Below are 18,403 nucleotides of genomic sequence, written 5' to 3' on the forward strand. Positions count from 1 at the left end.
CGGACCAGTTCCATTTCTGCCTTTGGCATATGTTAGAATACACAAAGGCAGTTTTAGGGAAAAGTGAAATCAGTCCTGCAAAGGTGTCCTTCATAAGCATTTCCAGACCTACCCCAGTCAAAGTGCCTAGGTCATTGCCACCACAGTGCACTATTATGAGGTCAGGGTGTTGGATTTGCATGAAGGATTTCACCAATGGCATCAATTGGTGCCACTTTAACCCTCTCTGTCTAATCCATTTAATGTCTACATTTGGCAAACCTAGGTCTTTGTGAATGCCTTTGTTTTCTGCATACCTTTGGCTCCAGAAAATGTAGCTGTGTCCCACAATCCACACTGTAAGCATCTTGTAAGGAGGTCTGGATGCACTCAGATGGTCTCTGAAAATGAAATGGCAGTTTGGAAAGTAAGATGTTTGTAAAATGGTGGCTAAGTTGCAATTTTGAAAAAAGACAAGAAATCATTGGTTGTTTAACAACCTTCTACACTGAAAGGTAGGGTGCATATTTCTGTTTTTTAAATGCATGATTCTTATTGGTTAACCAAAACTTATTGTAAGGAACATTATATATGATAAGCTGATATGTTGAGAAGTCAAGCACATTTGCTGTTTTGATTAGCAACATTGTGTGTGCTGAACTTGTGACCTGTGTGCTCAGTATAGTGTTCCATGACCTGTTTCTATGGTAATGGGCAGAAGGCAGATTGGGGGAAGGGTTGAAGTTTATGTCATTTGGAAAGGGTTAAAATGTTTAACCAATAGAAATGTGTGTTTGCTTTTGAATTTATGTGGGAAGGAATGTGATTTGATGTTTACATGTATATGTGTGGAAAATGAGAGGGAAACTTTGCCATTCTTTGGTTCTGCTGACAGGTGCACAGTGCAGAGATTCTGTATAAGAAAATCTGGTGTGTGACTGATATCTGGTGTGTGACTGATATACTTCTTAATCTACAAAACATCTTGAAAGGTTAGTTATTTCATTGTGAGGGGATGTATGTAGAATATTTTTATTTTAATCAGACTAATGTATTTATTCTGCTAAAGTGTAGGGAGTACTTTTTTTCTCTACAATCTTATTGACAGTGTGTGTGCATGTAGAAACCATTTTGTGATAAGGATTTGTTTTTTTCATGTGTTTGTAGACAGATAACTATGCAGTTTTTATATTTTGGTAGAATTAGAAACCAGTCATTGTTTATGAATTTGCGAAATGAGTTATGTTTCTGCAGTAAAATGTAGTACTCCTTGTAGATGAAGAAATGTGTTTTGGTATAGTGCAAGGGATAGTGTTGTTTGTCTAGAATCACACAGAGAGCCTGTGTGCATTTGGGAACCACTGTGAGATAAGCATTTAGTAACATCTTGTATTTGCTGACAGATAACTCTTTTAAAACCTGTCATGTTGTCAAGTTTTAGTAGCATTAGAAGCCAGTCTTTACTTATGCGTTGATTAAATGAGTCAGGCTTTGACACAAAAGTGCACTTTTGAAATATGCACATTGTGTGCAGTTCCCTTACCACTTCCATAGTAGTAAATAAGGTTTGGTAAACTCGTAGGGATAGTGGTTGTTGTCTAGAATCACACTGTGAGTCTGTGTGCATTTGGGAACCAATGTGAGAGAAGCATTTGGTAACATCGTGTATTTGCTGACAGATATCTATTTTAAATCCTGTCATGTTGTCAAGTTTTAGTAGCATCAGAAGCCAGTCATTGCTTATGCGTTGATTAAATGAGTCAGGCATTGACACTAAAGTGCAGTCGTGAAATATGTAGATTGTGTGCAATTCCCTTACCACTTCTACTGTAGTGAATGAGTTTTGGTAAACTCCTAGGGATAGTGGTGCTTGTCTAGAATCACACTGTGAGTCTGTGTGCATTTGGGAACCACTGTGAGAGAAGCGTTTGGTAACATTGTATATTTGCTGACAGATAACTGTTTTAAAACCTGTCATGTTGTCAAGTTTTAGTAGCATTAGAAGCCAGTCTTTGCTTATGCGTTGATTAAATGTGTCAGGCATTGACACTAAAGTGCAGTCGTGAAATATGTAGATTGTGAGCAGTTCCCTTACCACTTCCACTGTAGTGAATGAGTTTTATTAAACTCCTAGGGATAGTGGTGCTTGTCTAGAATCACACTGTGAGTCTGTGTACATTTGGGAACCACTGTGAGAGAAGCGTTTGGTAGCATCGTGTATTTGCTGACAGATAACTGTTTTAAAACATGTCATGTTGTGAAGTTTTAGTAGCATTAGAAGACAGTTATGGCTTATGCTTTCATTAAATGAGTTAGGTATTGACAGTAAAGTGTAGTCGTGAAATATGTAGATTGTGTGCAGTTCCCTTACCACTTCCACTGTAGTGAATTAGTTTTGGTAAACTCCTAGGGATAGTGGTGTTTGTGTAGAATCACACTGTGAGTGTGTGTGCATTTGGGAACCACTGTGAGAGAAGCATTTGGTAACATCGTGTATTTGCTGACAGATAACTAATTTAAAACCTGTCATGTTGTCAAGTTTTAGTAGCATTAGAAGCCAGTCATTGCTTATGCGTTGATTAAATGAGTCAGGCATTGACACTAAAGTGCAGTCGTGAAATATGTAGATTGTGTGCAGTTCCCTGACCACTTCCACTGTAGTAAATGAGTTTTGGTAAACTCCTAGGGATAGTGGTGTTTGTGTAGAAGCACACTGTGAGTCTGTGTGCATCTGGGAACCACTGTGAGAGAAGCATTTGGTAACATCGTGTATTTGCTGACAGATAACTGTTTTAAAACATGTCATGTTGTCAAGTTTTAGTAGCATTGGAAGACAGATATGGCTTATGCTTTCATTAAATGAGTGAGGCATTGACAGTAAAGTGCAGTCATGAAATATGTAGATTGTGTGTAGTTCCCTTACCACTTCCACTGTAGTGAATGAGTTTTGGTAAACTCCTAGGGATAGTGGTGCTTGTCTAGAATCACACTGTGAGTATGTGTGTATTTGGGAACCACTGTGAGAGACGCGTTTGGTAACATCGTGTATTTGCTGACAGATAACTGTTTTAAAACATGTCATGTTCTCAAGTTTTAGTAGCATTAGAAGACAGTTATGGCTTATACTTTCATTAAATGAGTCAGGTATTGACAGTAAAATGTAGTCGTGAAATATGTAGATTGTGTGCAGTTCCCTTACGACTTGCACTGTAGTGAATGAGTTTTGGTAAACTCCTAGGGATAGTGGTTGTTGTCTAGAATCACACTGTGAGTTTGTGTGCACTTGGGAACCACTGTGAGAGAAGCATTTGGTAACATTGTGTATTTGGTGGCAGATAAGTGTTTTAAAACCTGCCATGTTGTCAAGTTTTAGTAGCATTAGAAGCCAGTGTTTGCTTATGCATTGATAAAATGAGTCATGCTTTAACACTAAAGTGCAGTACCATGTAGTATTGTCTTCACTGCACCAGAACTGAAAATTTAAAATTTTTACCCAGGCACTGTCCTAGAAGTAGTCTGATGATTTAGTCAGTTTCTAAGTACTTATGTTGTGAACCATTCATTACCAAATAGACTGCTTCAAATGTCTATGCAGTATGCATGTAGTTCTCTAACCACCTACACAGTTGATTTTCACACCTTCAATTCCCTAGTCAATATCTATACACTTCCAGGAAACACCCTGTCTCTCCCTTTGCAGTCTTCTAGTGACCCATTCAGCACCATGTAGTAATCCATTCACTGTGCCAAAACCCAAACACTTATAAATTCACCAAGACACTCTCTTTCCAGTACTCTAATGATTCAGTCACTGCCTAAGTATTCATGCACTGAGCCAGGCCTTAGCACATGGACTGCTTCAAACCCCTATGAACTATGCATGCAGTCTTCTAACCACCTAGACACTTGTCTTTTACACTTTCAATTCCCTAGTCAGTATCCACATAGTCCAGCACACATCCTGTCACTCCCTTTGCACTCTTCTAGTGACCCATTCAGTACCAAGTACTAATCCATTCCCTGTGCGAAAAGCCTACCACTTATAAATTCATCCTGGCAGTCTCCTTGCTGTAGTCTAATCATTCAGTCAGTACCCAAGTACTCATGCAGTGAGCCAGGCCTTAGCACATGGACTGCTTTAAATGCCTATCCACTATGCATTCAGTCCTCTAATCAGCTACACAGTTGTCTTTCACACTTTCAATTCCCCAGTTAGTATTCATACACTTCTAGCCAACACCCTGTTACTTACCCAGTGTGTCTCCTTTTAGTACTGTAATCATTCAGTCAGTTAGCATGTAGTCTTTTAGTGAGGTAGGCTTTAGGGCATGAACTGCTTCAAAGAAGTATGCACTATGTATGTAGTGTTTTAATCATCGTCACACTTGTGGTTCAGGGCTATAGTTTCTTAGTCAGTTTTTATATAAAATGTGTTTGTACAGTAATGGAATACTGTAAATTTGAAAGTTATTAATATACATTTATTTGTGATTCTTTTTTGCAGATACTGTTTTTCAACTTTAAAATAGAGAAATTATGCCAGAAAAAGAAAAGAACAGAGACAGGAGGATTATTTGAAGAAACATCAACCACAAGTATTGAATGAACAAGATAATGTGGCTAAAAGGAAAAAATCTTCTGGGAAGATCACAAAGCAATTTATTAAAAATGTTTGTAGGAGCAAACAGAACGTAGATAATGCTGCAACTTCAGAGAATTTTTTAAGTAAGAAAAAAAATCAAAATAAGAGGAAAAGTAAAAAAGCAAATGTTCAGTCAAAGGAGATAGAGTATGGTAAAAGAAGACAAAATCAGTATAAGGAATAACGCAAAAAAATATTTTACAAGAGAGTAGTGCATAATTTGCTGAATGATGTGAAGAAATATAAAAAGAGAGTTTTATTTTATAAAAAGAAGAAGCATATTGAAAGCATTGTGGAAAAGGCTTTTGAAGTAAAAAGGAAACTGTTTATTTTAGTGTTAAAAAGAGTTATTAATAAAAAAAAATGGGTGATGTTTTTTGGGAGAATGGAAACACAGTTCTAGTTCAGAGCCTTTTTTTAATGAAGAGAGTTATTCACTAAGTGAAAAATGATTGTATGCAGTTGACACCAGTGGTAGAGGTTATGAGGTTAGTGATGGTTGTCCAATGGAGAAAGAGAAAATGGTTGAAAGAAATGCAGAAGAAGTGATAGCTGATGAAGTTTTAGGGAGACGTGCTAAAAACCCTGTGTACACTTGGGATTGCAGTAGTGTTTGTAGTGTACGACACGAATCTATTGAAAAATTATGTCGTTTTTTACGAGTCTATACTAAAAAAAGTGTAAAACAAAAGATTAAGCTGTTGCAAGGACTAGACCCTTGCAGAGTGAGAAAACATACTGGTTTGCAAGGTCATTCTCTGGCTTGTCTTTCTAGGAAAGTTTGTGAAAGTGTTTTTCACCATTTCAGAATGCTGGCAGTACATCATACTCAAATGCGGAAGTTAGTGAGAAGGTTGTATTATGCAAAAAGTCCAGCACTAAAGTTAAGTGAGTTGAACAGTGCTCTTTTACGTGGGTCAGTTTCAGATGTGAAGCAGGTCTGTGAGGATATTGAGTTTTGTTACTTTGGGCATCAGCAAGAGAGTGAAGAAACTGACACATTAGTAGAACAAAATGTTGAAGACAATGTGGAACCTGTAATTACAGAAAAATTTGAGAATGAAATCACAAAGTTTAAGGTAATTTCAGGTGAAAGACCAAATGTATCTTGTATTTGTTGTCGGCGAAGTCACTATAAAAATCAGACTAGGGGTGTCAATCTGTATTTAAAAAGTGAAATAGAAGATTATGATAAGTGGATGGAATTTGCAACTTATTTGTTGGTAGAGGATTGTTTTGATTTGGGATGTGAGCAGCGTATTTGCAAATATTGTTATGATAAATTAGATGAGAATAAAATGCCTGCTAGAGCTGTTCATAATAATCTAGAGTTGGTTGCTATTCCTCCAGAGCTGATAGATTTAAATACGTATGAGTCTATTCTGATACAATGTGTTCACCCGTTTCAGGCTATTGTTCGTAAGGAGCCCAAAACAAGTAAATTACCTCCATCAGAGTTGCAAAGAGGATTGAAAGGAAGAGTTGTGTATTTACCATTAGATTTAAGGAAAAATGTTGAAACTATTGGTGTAGATCATGCAGAAAATGAGCCACTAGTCATTCTAGTTAATGGTGTTCCTACTAAGAATAAGAAAATCTGGCAAGAGTTAGTGGATGTTAGAAAAGTGCAAAAGGCATCATTGTATCTGTTAAAAAATAATGAGTACTATAGAAATGTGTTTGTTGGAGAAGAAGAAATAGATTTAGCAGAAGATAGTGAAACATTAAGTGGACTAATTGAAAAAGTGGACATGTCCAGATGTGAAGAGATCTATGAACATTACAGTGTACATCCACTTCATTCCAAAGAGGTGATGGGGAATACAATTGAGTTTTTTCAAATGAAAAAAGCAACAGGAAGTCCCATGAGTGTATGGGAAGAGAGCCTGGAAGCTCGTTGTTTCCCGCAGTTGTTTCCAACAGGAAAAGGTGGACGATATGATGAACGTCCTGTGCAGATTCCTGCATCTGAATATCGGACAACAAGATTATATGCAGAAGATCCAAGATTTCGACAATGTATCCCTTATATGTTTCATCTTCTGTTTGAAAGTGACTTGTCTGGACTTTCATATGCAGTAAATCACATTTTAAAACGTGGAATGCATCTTCAAAATGTAACTGCAAAGGATTTTATGGATAAAGTGCATCAGAGAGATGATCATTTAGAATCTCAGTTGATTAATCTGATGGCATGTCAGCGTGGGACTAATGAATATTGGTACCGTCGACATGGAGAACTGAAATGTATGCTACGGAACTTGGGAACTCCTACATGGTTTGTTACACTAAGCTGTGCTGAGTATGCTTGGGATAATTTACTTGAATTTCTTCGAGAGGCAAATTCCAATATAAAAAATATTGAATACAAGACACCTGGAGAATTGTGCTCTTTGGATCCTGTCAATGTATGCAGATATTTCAATCATAGATTTGAATCTATGATGTCTTTCATCTGCAATAAAAATAATCCTCCTCTTGGAGAAGTTGTGGATTTCTTTTGGAGAAAGGAGTATCAAGCAAGAGGAGCTCCTCACATACATATGTTGTTATGGGTCAAGGACGCCCCCAAATTTGGAACAGATTCAGATGAAACTGTTTTTTCTTTCATTGAAAATTATGCTACATGTGCTCTTCCAAATAGCAGAGAAGAGAAAAACTTGAAACAACAAGTCTTACGATTTCAAAGCCACAGGTGTGGAAAATACTGTCGACGAAAGTACAAGTCAAAGGATAAGTTCTATACCAAATGTCATTTTGGATTTCCACGTCCTGTATTATCCAAAGGAAGAGTGAACAGTTTTATGTCAGCTGTACGACATACCATCACAAGAAAGTCTCCGAAAAACACCTACAACTTAAGAAGAAGCGAAGAATCAAAATACATGAATGACTACAATCCAGTTATTTTATCCATGTGGAACGCTAACATGGATATTCAGTATGTTGCGGACAATTCCATTGCTGTTGCTCGATATGTAACGTCTTACATTACTAAATCAGAAAAGACTGAATTGAAAGAAATGTGGGAAGAGATTTGTCACGAGAAGACTCTAAGTAAGAAATTATACAGTTTCAGTTTGAAGATGTTATTGCATCGTGAAATTGGAGCATCTGAATGTTCAGATCGGTTATCATCTGCAAGTCTATATTCCAATAGTAGAAGAATCATTTGGGTGAGTCTAGGTCTTGCAGGAATGCGAAATCGGGTACTGAAATCTGTTCAAGAAATTGAATATTTAGCAGAAAATGACCCTGAAATACAGATATTTTGAAAACCAATATGTTGGACACATACTATCCAAAGAGAAGTCATCATCTTGAGAACATGTGTCTCTATGAAGTGCTGCAAAACTACACTTTTAAACGGAATATTACAGAGAACATCAACGATGGAAAATATGGAGTGATTGGTTCTGAAGGATGTCTGGTGAAACAAAGGAAAGGAAATTTAATTAATCACAGAAAACTGAGTTGCGACACTGGTGACAAAAGGGAATTTTACTATTTAGCCCTTTTGCAAATGTTCAAACCATGGTGTTCTGAACTGGAATTACTTGGAGATTTTCCCAGCTATGAAGATTCATTTAATGCTTGTAAAGATAGCATACAATGCAGTGCTTTCGCAAATTATGTCAAAATGTTGAATGATGAAATTGATCAAGAAGCTACAATTGCAGCAAGATCCACTAGGACAACCAATTGTTGAAAATGAAGCAGCGATTGCAATGAATGAGGTGGAAACAGCAATGTATCAAGCAGAAGAAGATGCAATACAGTTAGGAAACTTGGAAGAGCAACTAAATGTTGAACAGAAACAAATATATCAGCAAGTGAAAGAGCAGATTGACCATGGATTACTTCATGAAAAGAGAGTGTGCTCATGTACATCATTTCAACCTATCCGAATGTATGTGAGTGGTCAAGCTGGAACAGGAAAGAGTTTCTAAATTAAAGTAATTACAAGTTATCTGCAAAAAACAACGGAGTCGCATTTGTCTTGTGTTGTCACTGCTCCAACTCGGTTGGCAGCACATAACATTAAAGGAATTACTTTACATTGTTTACTAATGCTGCCAGTAGAGCATGAGAACAAATTGGAATACCACAAGCTATCTGGAGAAGCTTGTTGTGAAGTTTCAAGAGTGCTGAAGAAAATGAAACTTCTCATTATTGATGAGGTGAGCATGGTTTCAAACTTGATGCTTGCCTATGTGCATTTAAGAATGCAGCAAATTCTTAAAACAGAGTATGACTTGTTATTTGGAGGAAAACACGTCATCATTTTTGGAGATCTACTGCAACTGACACCGGTAAAATGACAACCGGTATTTAAAACACTTGCCCATGAAGATACCAGAAAGTCTCTTGGCAGTGTTGGTAATGTGAACATTTGGAATAATTTTGAATACAAAGAACTGACAACAAATATGCGACAGGCAAATGATGCTGAATATGGAAGTATTCTTCAAGATATAAGAATTGGAATTCTTTCAAAAAAAGGGAAAGAAGCTTTGGAGAGTCGATTACTTTGCAATGTCTTTCCTGCAAAAGTGTACTTGGAAATTGCTAAAAATAAGTCACTGATTTGCTTAATGCTAACACTGCGTGAGTGTTCAATATTCAACGAAGAGTTATTAAAATTGGAAAATGAAGAAATTGTAAAAATGGAAGCCATCGATAAAATTCTACATGAAGGAATCACTATTATTTTGACGGGTAAGTTGAGATCAAAACTATATTGTTTAGAAAAAAAAATATCTAAAACTGCTGGTTTGGAAAAGACACTGTATGCATGTGTAAACTGTCGGGTAATTTTAAGGCGTAATTTGGATGTAGAGAAAGGTTTAGTTAATGGTGCAATGGGCAAAGTGGTGGATTTTGTGAATTATCACAAAAAAGAAGGAATTGAATTTTTAAAAATTAAATTTGATCAGATTGATGAAGTTAAAGAAATTTGTCGTTGTTCAGTTCGTTTTTTGCTTGTTAAAGATTTATATGTCCGTAGGAAACAATTTCCATTTTCTCTGGCATATGCAGTGACTATTCATAAATCTCAAGGATTAAGTGTAGACAGTTCATTGGTGAACATTGGATCAACTGTATTTAAAGAGGGTATGGCATATGTTGCTTTGTCGCGAGTCAGAACATTATCTGGTTTGTTTTTGATTGATTTTGATGAGACAAAGGTTACTGCAGATGCAAACTGTGTAAAAGAGTATAATAGGTTAAGAAGGGTGTTTGCTCCAAATTTAGGTCAATATCCTGTATTTGAAAAGCGTATGGTTGGTCGAAAAAGAAGGTTAGAGAATATCTGTTCTGAAGGTATCAAGAAAAGAAAAGAACAAGATAATGTTGTGATTGCAGGTAAAAAGAAATTGGACACTGTTGAAGAGATTGTTGGTTATCAGTTTGAAAATAGTTCTGGTGTCAACTGCTATGCTAATGTAGTGGTCAATGTTGTTTTTTATCTGGAAGGTTTGCAAGAACAAATTATGCAGAATCGGGAAAAAAGATTTTGTTCTCTGTTGCACTCTGTTTATGAAAAATTGACAACAGATAGAAGTAAAATACAATCTGTTTCAGATGTTCGTAATCTTTTGGATGTGTGTTCTGGTTCTACACAATTTACACAAAATATCCAACAAGATGCTCAGGAATTTTTAATGTATATGCTTACCATTTTTGATAATGAAGATATAGAAATAGAAAATATGTTTGGCCTTTCTTACAAATGGGAACATTATTGTGAAAATTGCATGTATACATGTAGCACCAATGTAGACACTGAGAGATTTCTGTATTTAACATTAACAGACTGTAAATCAGTGTCTTTCAATACATTAGTGAAAGGTGCAATTCAAAACATGGAGTGTAGCCAATGTAAATCAGAAATGTTATCCACATTATTCTTAACAAAATATGGAAAATACATAATTTTAATGATGCAACGTTGTACAGCTGATGGAAGAAAATTGGATACTTTAATAAAACAATTTGTAGCAGCACAACTATCAATATCAGGAAGGACTTTTGTAGCAATTGCAATAATTTTCCATGATGGTCCTTCCACCACATCTGGACATTACACTGCCTACCTAAAATGTGAAAAAGGCTGGACACTTTGTAATGATGCCCAGTTGGTTTTCAAACAACGTTTGCCTAGTGAATTACCAAATTCCTACCTAATATTTTTAAAGCCAAAGTTTTAGGAAGATAATTCACTCTCTGAGGAATTTATTATTATAATTTAATAGGACTACCATTGGACAATTTACATAAAGAAGAAGTGCAAAAATACCATTTGGCCTCAATGAAAGGTATATTTTTGAATTATGGACTTTTTGGTGGTCATTTATTCGGTGATTATTTTAATGCGGCAACATTTACAGTTTTATAACTTAAAGTTATAACATTTTGTTATCTGTAAGCATTTCATATATGTATGATTTGTATTTTCTGGTATTTTACTGAGAATAGTATGTTGGTTTTTTTTTAACAATCTTTCTGATTGTTTTTTTTTTGCCCGCTGTTAAGTGATGAGTACCATTGAAATCACTATTTCTAGTGAAATTCAATATATTCTGAGAACAGCGAAAAAGGCAAACAAATTACTTTGTGGAAATTATGTTGTGTTGTAAAAAATGTATTATTACATGTTATAATTTTTTTTTTCTTTTCTTTCACAGATGCAAATTTTAAAATAAGCAATTTTTAAGAATTTATATTTGAATGAAAAACAGAAAAAAATGTATACCATTTTTTATTCCTATTACTGTGAAGGTAAATTTAACTAAGTCTCAATATGCAGAAAGAAGAGGCCTGCAAGAAGCTACAAAGTTGAATCACGTTTCTAAAAACACTCTGTTTATGTAGTTTTGAAATCTGACCATAATCAGATATCATGTGACCTGCAAAAAAAGAGATTTGAGGGGTTCATAATATTTCACCTTTTTAGCTGTTGAAGGACCGCATCCATTTCAATCATTCTTCTTTGAACATCTTTGCAGACAAAACTCTGTGCTTACTTTCATCATTCGCAAGGAATTTTAAAAATGGAAATATGTCACTTTTTGTAAGATAGTTATTGTGTAAGATACTGTTTCATATTTAGAAAGAGAGGAAAAGGCACTCTGTGCACTTTTTATACTCCATGTAAATACAACCTCATCATGCAGACCACTTTACGTTGATAGGGTGTTCTATAAGTGTTGTTGTGCATGATTGCACTGAATACTCATAGAACAAGACACATGTCTAGATTTATCAGAAATCATAAATCTCAATATGTGTGTGAATGCTGTACCATTCTAAAATTGGTGTAGGAAAGCACAACAAGGAGAATTGTTTTCATTTTTTCACATTTTTATATCTTCAATGCATGCTGAAATGTTCAGCATACATTGAAGGAGAAAAATGCATTTTCTCATTGTTTTTGTGCAGGAAGGTGTGTCTTCCTGCTGAAAAACAAACAGCACATGACACAGATATCCTTGCACTATGGTGCAAGGGTGCCTGTGTCACCACATGGCTGCAGTTTAAGCAGCCGTGCAGAGAGAAGCATAGATTTGCAACATATTTATGTACATATGTTGCATCCCTATGCTTCGGAAGTACTACAGCACACTGCAGTTAAAGAGGTTACTGTGTGATGCTGCAGCACTTCCTCATAGTTCTGCACTTATACATTCACCATACGCTACTAATGCATTCATTCAGTCAATTACGTACTACACATACATTCATCTAAACTTTCACACACTAACAAAGAAATTTAGCTCTTTTTTTAAACCAGGAAAGTTAGTTCTTACAAGAACTTTTTTTTTTCTTCTTTCTTCTTTTATAATTTTTTTGGGGTTTTCTGAACAATTTAAATTTTTTTTGGTTTTTTCTGCAAAAAAACAAAAAAAAAAACCAGAAGAAAGCAAACAGTGAACTTCAGGGAACAATACCAAAAAAAACAAAAAACTAGCAAATGTGACTTTCTTGGCGGTGGGAGATCGATCGACTGCTCACCATAGCACAAAGTCGCATTGCACTTAGTGCAGAGCACTTTTAAAAATTGAAATTGAGGATGGATGTCCAAGGTTTGGGCTGATGGATGCACTCTTGATGTCTTCAGCTGCGATGAGGTGGATGGCGCTGGAGCAGGAGTGTTTCTCATCCGTCGGCACTCTTCTCGTGCAAGATTGTTTGGATGAAGGGTCCTCATGTGCTTCATCATACTTGCCGTGCCACAAAAGTATTTCTTGTTATGATCCCCTCTCGATCGGACTCTTTTGCAAATCTTGCATGTGACCAAGGTGGCATTGGTCTTATTCTGCCCCTCGGGAAAAGTAAAAAATGTCCACACCACTGAAGAAAAACGTTTTTTGAGTGGTGCCTCAAAAAATTCATCCTCAGAAGTATGAGGTAATGCAGGGGATGCCTGCTGCCCTGAAGGCATTTTTGGTTGAAAAAAGTTAGAGCTAAGTGTAAACTTAGTCTAAAAAATCTTCTCTCCAAGGAGATGGTGCTCTAAAGAAGGTCAAAGAAGAATGATTGAAATGGGTGGGGTCTTTCAATAGTTAGAAGAGGAAGTGTAATGAACCAATCAAATCTCTTTTTTTGCAGGTCACATGGGATCTGCGCACCCTGCGCTTACGCAGCACGCACCCAGCGCGCATCCGCGAAATTGAATTAAAAAAATTATAGTATTAGATGTAAAAATATATTAGTTTTAAGACTAGTTTAGAGTTTGTCTTCAATTAATATTCACATGAAATACATATATATATGTTTTTTTAAATGTTAAATATTTCGCGAGATCCGCGCACCTACCGCGTCATAGACGCAGATGACACATCACGTAAGCGTGTAAACGTCGCGTTACATACATCGAACGTGTCGCGTATAGGCTGGGAGTCACGTACCGGTCGCAATGCGATCGCGCACTAATCACGTACCCAACTTGTACCATGCGCGGATGCTCTCACGTAGGGATCGAGAACGGTGCGCATAGGGTGCGCGGATCCAAAAACATTGAAAAAATATATATATAAAATAAAGTTTTGCACATATAGTTAAAAAAATATAAAAAAATATGTTTGAAAAACCCATTAAGTTCAAATAATATTTTTTAATTTTTAAAAGAATTAATTGAAAAAATAGGTTTAAAAAATGGTGGTAAAAAAGTATTTTAAAAAAAACGTAATAATGAAATTGACACACTGAATTTGAAAAATATAGAAATCCATTTAAAATCATTAAACATGACATCTTTAGAGATAAGTTATAGATAGACATTAGCATTTAAAAAACCTTTGAAATTCACTGAAAAAACCATAGGTTTCATGCACGTTATAGTTAGGAATTGGCATTTCAAAGACCTTTGAAATTTACTGAAAAAACCAAAGGTTTCAGGGGCGTTATAGTTAGGAATTGGCATTTAAAAAACCTTAGAAATTCACTGAAAAAAACATAGGTTTCAGGGGTGTTATAGTTAGCTGGACATTTCCCTCGTACAAAACCCTAGAAATTCCCCTGTTATAGTTAGTTCAGCTAACTATAACTCGCACCCCCGCAATGCACTGCTGATGACGTCACATATTACATCACTCATGACATGGTCAGTGACATCACTGATGACATCACTGATGACATCTCAAATGACATCACTGATGACATCATCCTTGTGATAAATTAGTGCATCTTCTCACACCCTAATATAACCTTTGTTACACTGACTCAAAATTTTAGACGGCCATTTTGAAAACCATAGATACTCCAATACGAATAACTACATACCCACTCATTAACTCTTAGGTCTACATACACCTCCACTCACTCACCTGTACAGTCACTCATTCTTACAGTCACTCCGTACAAGACTATCATATGCATTTATACACCTACATAGACACTCACACACCACCAATCATCCATAGAGGTACTCTCACACCTAGTCAATCATGCAAATAATTAATCACACTCCCATTTACTCACCTCCGCAGTTATACACACTCAAGTTCACTTACTCATAAAAATAGTACCACATTCTTACGCTCTTATACAATCAATGATACAAGCACACACTCATCCATACAGCCACTCTCACAATCACACACTCTCACATATACCCTCTTATATACTCTTACACGCATATATACTGCCTTTCACATACGTAGTTAGTCACACATGTACCACTGAGATATACATTCAATCCCTAACACACCCATACATATACTCACTCAACCATACAGTTCATCACAGATGCACTCTTAAAACCATGCACCCATAGCATCACCCACTCACACATCTATGCATAGAGTCACACACACCCTACCCACACAAACACTCTGGCACCCATACAGATACTCAGACAACCAATCAATAACCCATATAGACACTCATATAGCTATTTACAAAACCATGCAGCCACTTATACACCTACACACAGACACATACAGACATTCACACAGTTTAGTCACTAGTCTGCAGTAAGATACATTTAATGACTCACTTATAGAGTCAGTTACGCACCTAGAAAATCATCCATTCACACACTTGTACACCCACTCATTCTTCTACAGGCCTTTCACTATAAATATATAAAACATATTTTAAACTTTACAGAAACACACAGTCACTGGATAACGTCATCAGTGATGTCATCAGTGATGTCATTTGAGATGTCATCAGTGATGTGCGAGTTATAGTTAGCTAAACTAACTATAACAGGGGAATTTCTAGGGTAATGTCCAGCTAACTATAACACCCCTGAAACTTATGGTTTTTTCAGTGAATTTCTAAGGTTTTTTAAATGCCAATTCCTAACTATAACGCCCCTGAAACCTTTGGTTTTTTTCAGTGAAAAAAAAAAAATATATATATATATATATATATATATATATATTCACTTAAAAAACCATACGTTTCACACATGTTATAGTTAGGTGGATATTTCACTTGTAAAAAACCAATGAAATTCCCCCGTTATAGTTAGTTGAGATAACTATAACTCGCGCGCCCGCAATCCTCTGCTCATGACGTCACGTATTACATCACTCATGACATGGTCAGTGGCATCACTCATGACATCACTGATGACATCATCCTTGTGATAGAGTGGCGGTCGCGCGAGTTATAGTTATCTCAACTAACTATAACGGGGGAATTTCATTGGTTTTTTACGAGTGAAATATCCACCTAACTATAACATGTGTGAAACCTTTGGTTTTTTAAGTGAATTTGCAAGGTTTTTTAAATGCTAATTCCTAACTATAACGTGTGTGAAACCTACGGTTTTTTCAGTGAATTTGTACGGTTTTTTAAATGCTAAGTTATGTATGTATTATAATTTTTTTTATATATTTATTTTTCAATAACCTTTTTTCACCGTGCGCGCAACATGCGCACACCTCCACGATTAAAAAAAAAAAATGTAAATGTTTTTTTTCTGCCTTCGGGGTCCTTCAGGGACCCCCAGACCAAGGCTAGGGGGTCAGGAACTCTCTACCCTGCCCCCTTTTCATGTTCGCCACCTTCCTTTTCCACTCTCGCACTGAAAACAAACAAAATGCCGGCCGACACTTCCTGATTTCGGCCGATTCGAACGTTGACTGACATGTAACAACAGTTTGACTCCATATATGCAAAAGGCACATCCCTGACCTGAGGACTACCTCTTTCAAGTAATTCTGTTCAGCCGTTCGGGCTGTACCTTCGACTAAAGGTCCTATTGGAAAATGCATGGGGAAAACGCGTTTTGGGACCCCCCTTTTTTCTCGGCCCCCGCTTGACGAGTCCCCCCAAGACTTTCGGGGTAGGAGCTGAGCGGAGCACCCCATTAGTTTTGAAAATTTCACGAAGATTCGTCAACCGGCGCCAAAGTTATTCAAAATAGAATTTTGAGATTTCCTATGGAAACACGGTCCTAAATATAACTATCTACTGGCGGCGCCAGTAGATAATATATTCACTGAAAAAAACATAGTTTTTTTTATATTTCAGTGAATATATATATTATCTACTGGCGGTCGCCAGTAGATAGTTATAGTTAGGACCGTGTTTCCATAGGAAATCCGCAACATTCTATTTGGAATAACTTTGGCGCCGGTTGACGAATCCTCGCAACATTTTCAAAATAGGTGGGGCGTTCCACTCCGCTCCTACCCTGGAAGTCTCGGGGTGATTCGTCAAGCGGGGGCCGAGAAATAAGGGGGGTCCCAAAACACTTTTTACCCATGCATTTTTCCATAGGGACCTTTAGTCCATGGTACAGCCCGAACGGCTGAACAGAATTACTTGAAATTTGACAGAGAGGTAGTCCTCAGGTCAGGGAAGTGCCTTTTGCAGGTCTGGTGTCAATATGTTCAGTAGTTCCTGAGAGAATCAAAAGTAAAATCATATATATATGTGGGCGGAGCCTAACCACACATCTCATCCTGAGATCTGATTGGCTGTCAGCACTTCATCCAAGAAGTGTTGGCAGCCATCTTGGGACCAATATACATGATAGCACCTCATTAAAAAGCATTGCAGTTAATAGAAGGTTTTAAGACTTTAGTTACATTATAAATCATTTGTTGATGGTACCATACTCATTTTAGGAATTGTGGTATGTTCTAAGGTGATTTCACCATGTGAAAAAGCCTTCTGCTGGGATATCATGATTGAGAGAAAAATATGTTCTCATGCTTTTTCCACAGAGGTTTGGAAGGTGATCTATAAGCTAAACTGAGAGCATATTTTCTGTAAATTCACATTATCTTTCTCAGTCATGTGAGAATGAAGTCTGACATTCTCAGTAAAACATGTACATCCAACAAGGGCAGAGACTGACAGTTGATTCCTTTGTGTTCTACTGCAGCTTCCCAGAGTGTTCCAAAGAACAACTAGAGCGCTAACAGTCCTACTTATGATAAACGTATGGCACACCTGAAGCCATCTTGCTTGGATTAAAGTGGTAACTCCTAAAACATTTAATTTAAAAAGGAACAAAATGAGGGGGTTCATTTTTCCATAAAAAGTATGATTAGTGCTGCAGAAAGAAAAATTAGGGCACATTTTGAGTGACTTCTCAAATCCTCTTCTATTTCATTAAACAATTCTGACATGCAGACTGAAACATGCACTTTCAATACCAGCAGCAGTTTTCCCTGGTGAGCAGTAGCTTTACTACAGTGATCTAATGAGCAAAAAGAGTGCTAACATTCTGAATATATGGCAAATGTGTGACACATCTGAATGCCTTCTTGATGGAATCAAAGTAAAAAACTGAAAGTATTTCCTACTGAGGAGACTGCAGTAAATGAGGAAATTAGGAAACTTCATAACAAATAAGTCTCCCAAGATGGCCACCAGAGACAAAAGAGCCCAAATGTAGCCCAAATATCACCCAGATGTAGCCCAAGTATAGCCCAATGACAGAATGTCCCAGAATGTTCCTAAAAACAACTAGAGCGCTTACTGTCTTCATTATGACAAAAGTATGGCACACCTGAAGCCATCTTGATTGGAATAAACTGGTAACACTTAAAACATTTAATTTAAAAAGGAACACAATGAGGGGGTTCATTTTGCCATAGAAATTATGATTAATGCTGAAGAAAGAAAATGAGGGCACATTTTGAGTGACCTCAAATCCTCTTCTATTTCATTAAAAAATTCTGACATGCAGACTGAAACATGCACTTTTAATACCAGGAGCAGACTTCCATGGTGAACAGTAGTTTTACTACAGTGATCTAAGGAGCAACTAGAGTGCTAACATTCAGAATGTATGGCAAAGGTGTGACATAT

The sequence above is a fragment of the Triturus cristatus genome, chromosome 1_1, assembly GCF_964204655.1.
Source record: "Triturus cristatus chromosome 1_1, aTriCri1.1, whole genome shotgun sequence".
Classification (NCBI taxonomy): Eukaryota; Metazoa; Chordata; class Amphibia; order Caudata; family Salamandridae; genus Triturus; species Triturus cristatus.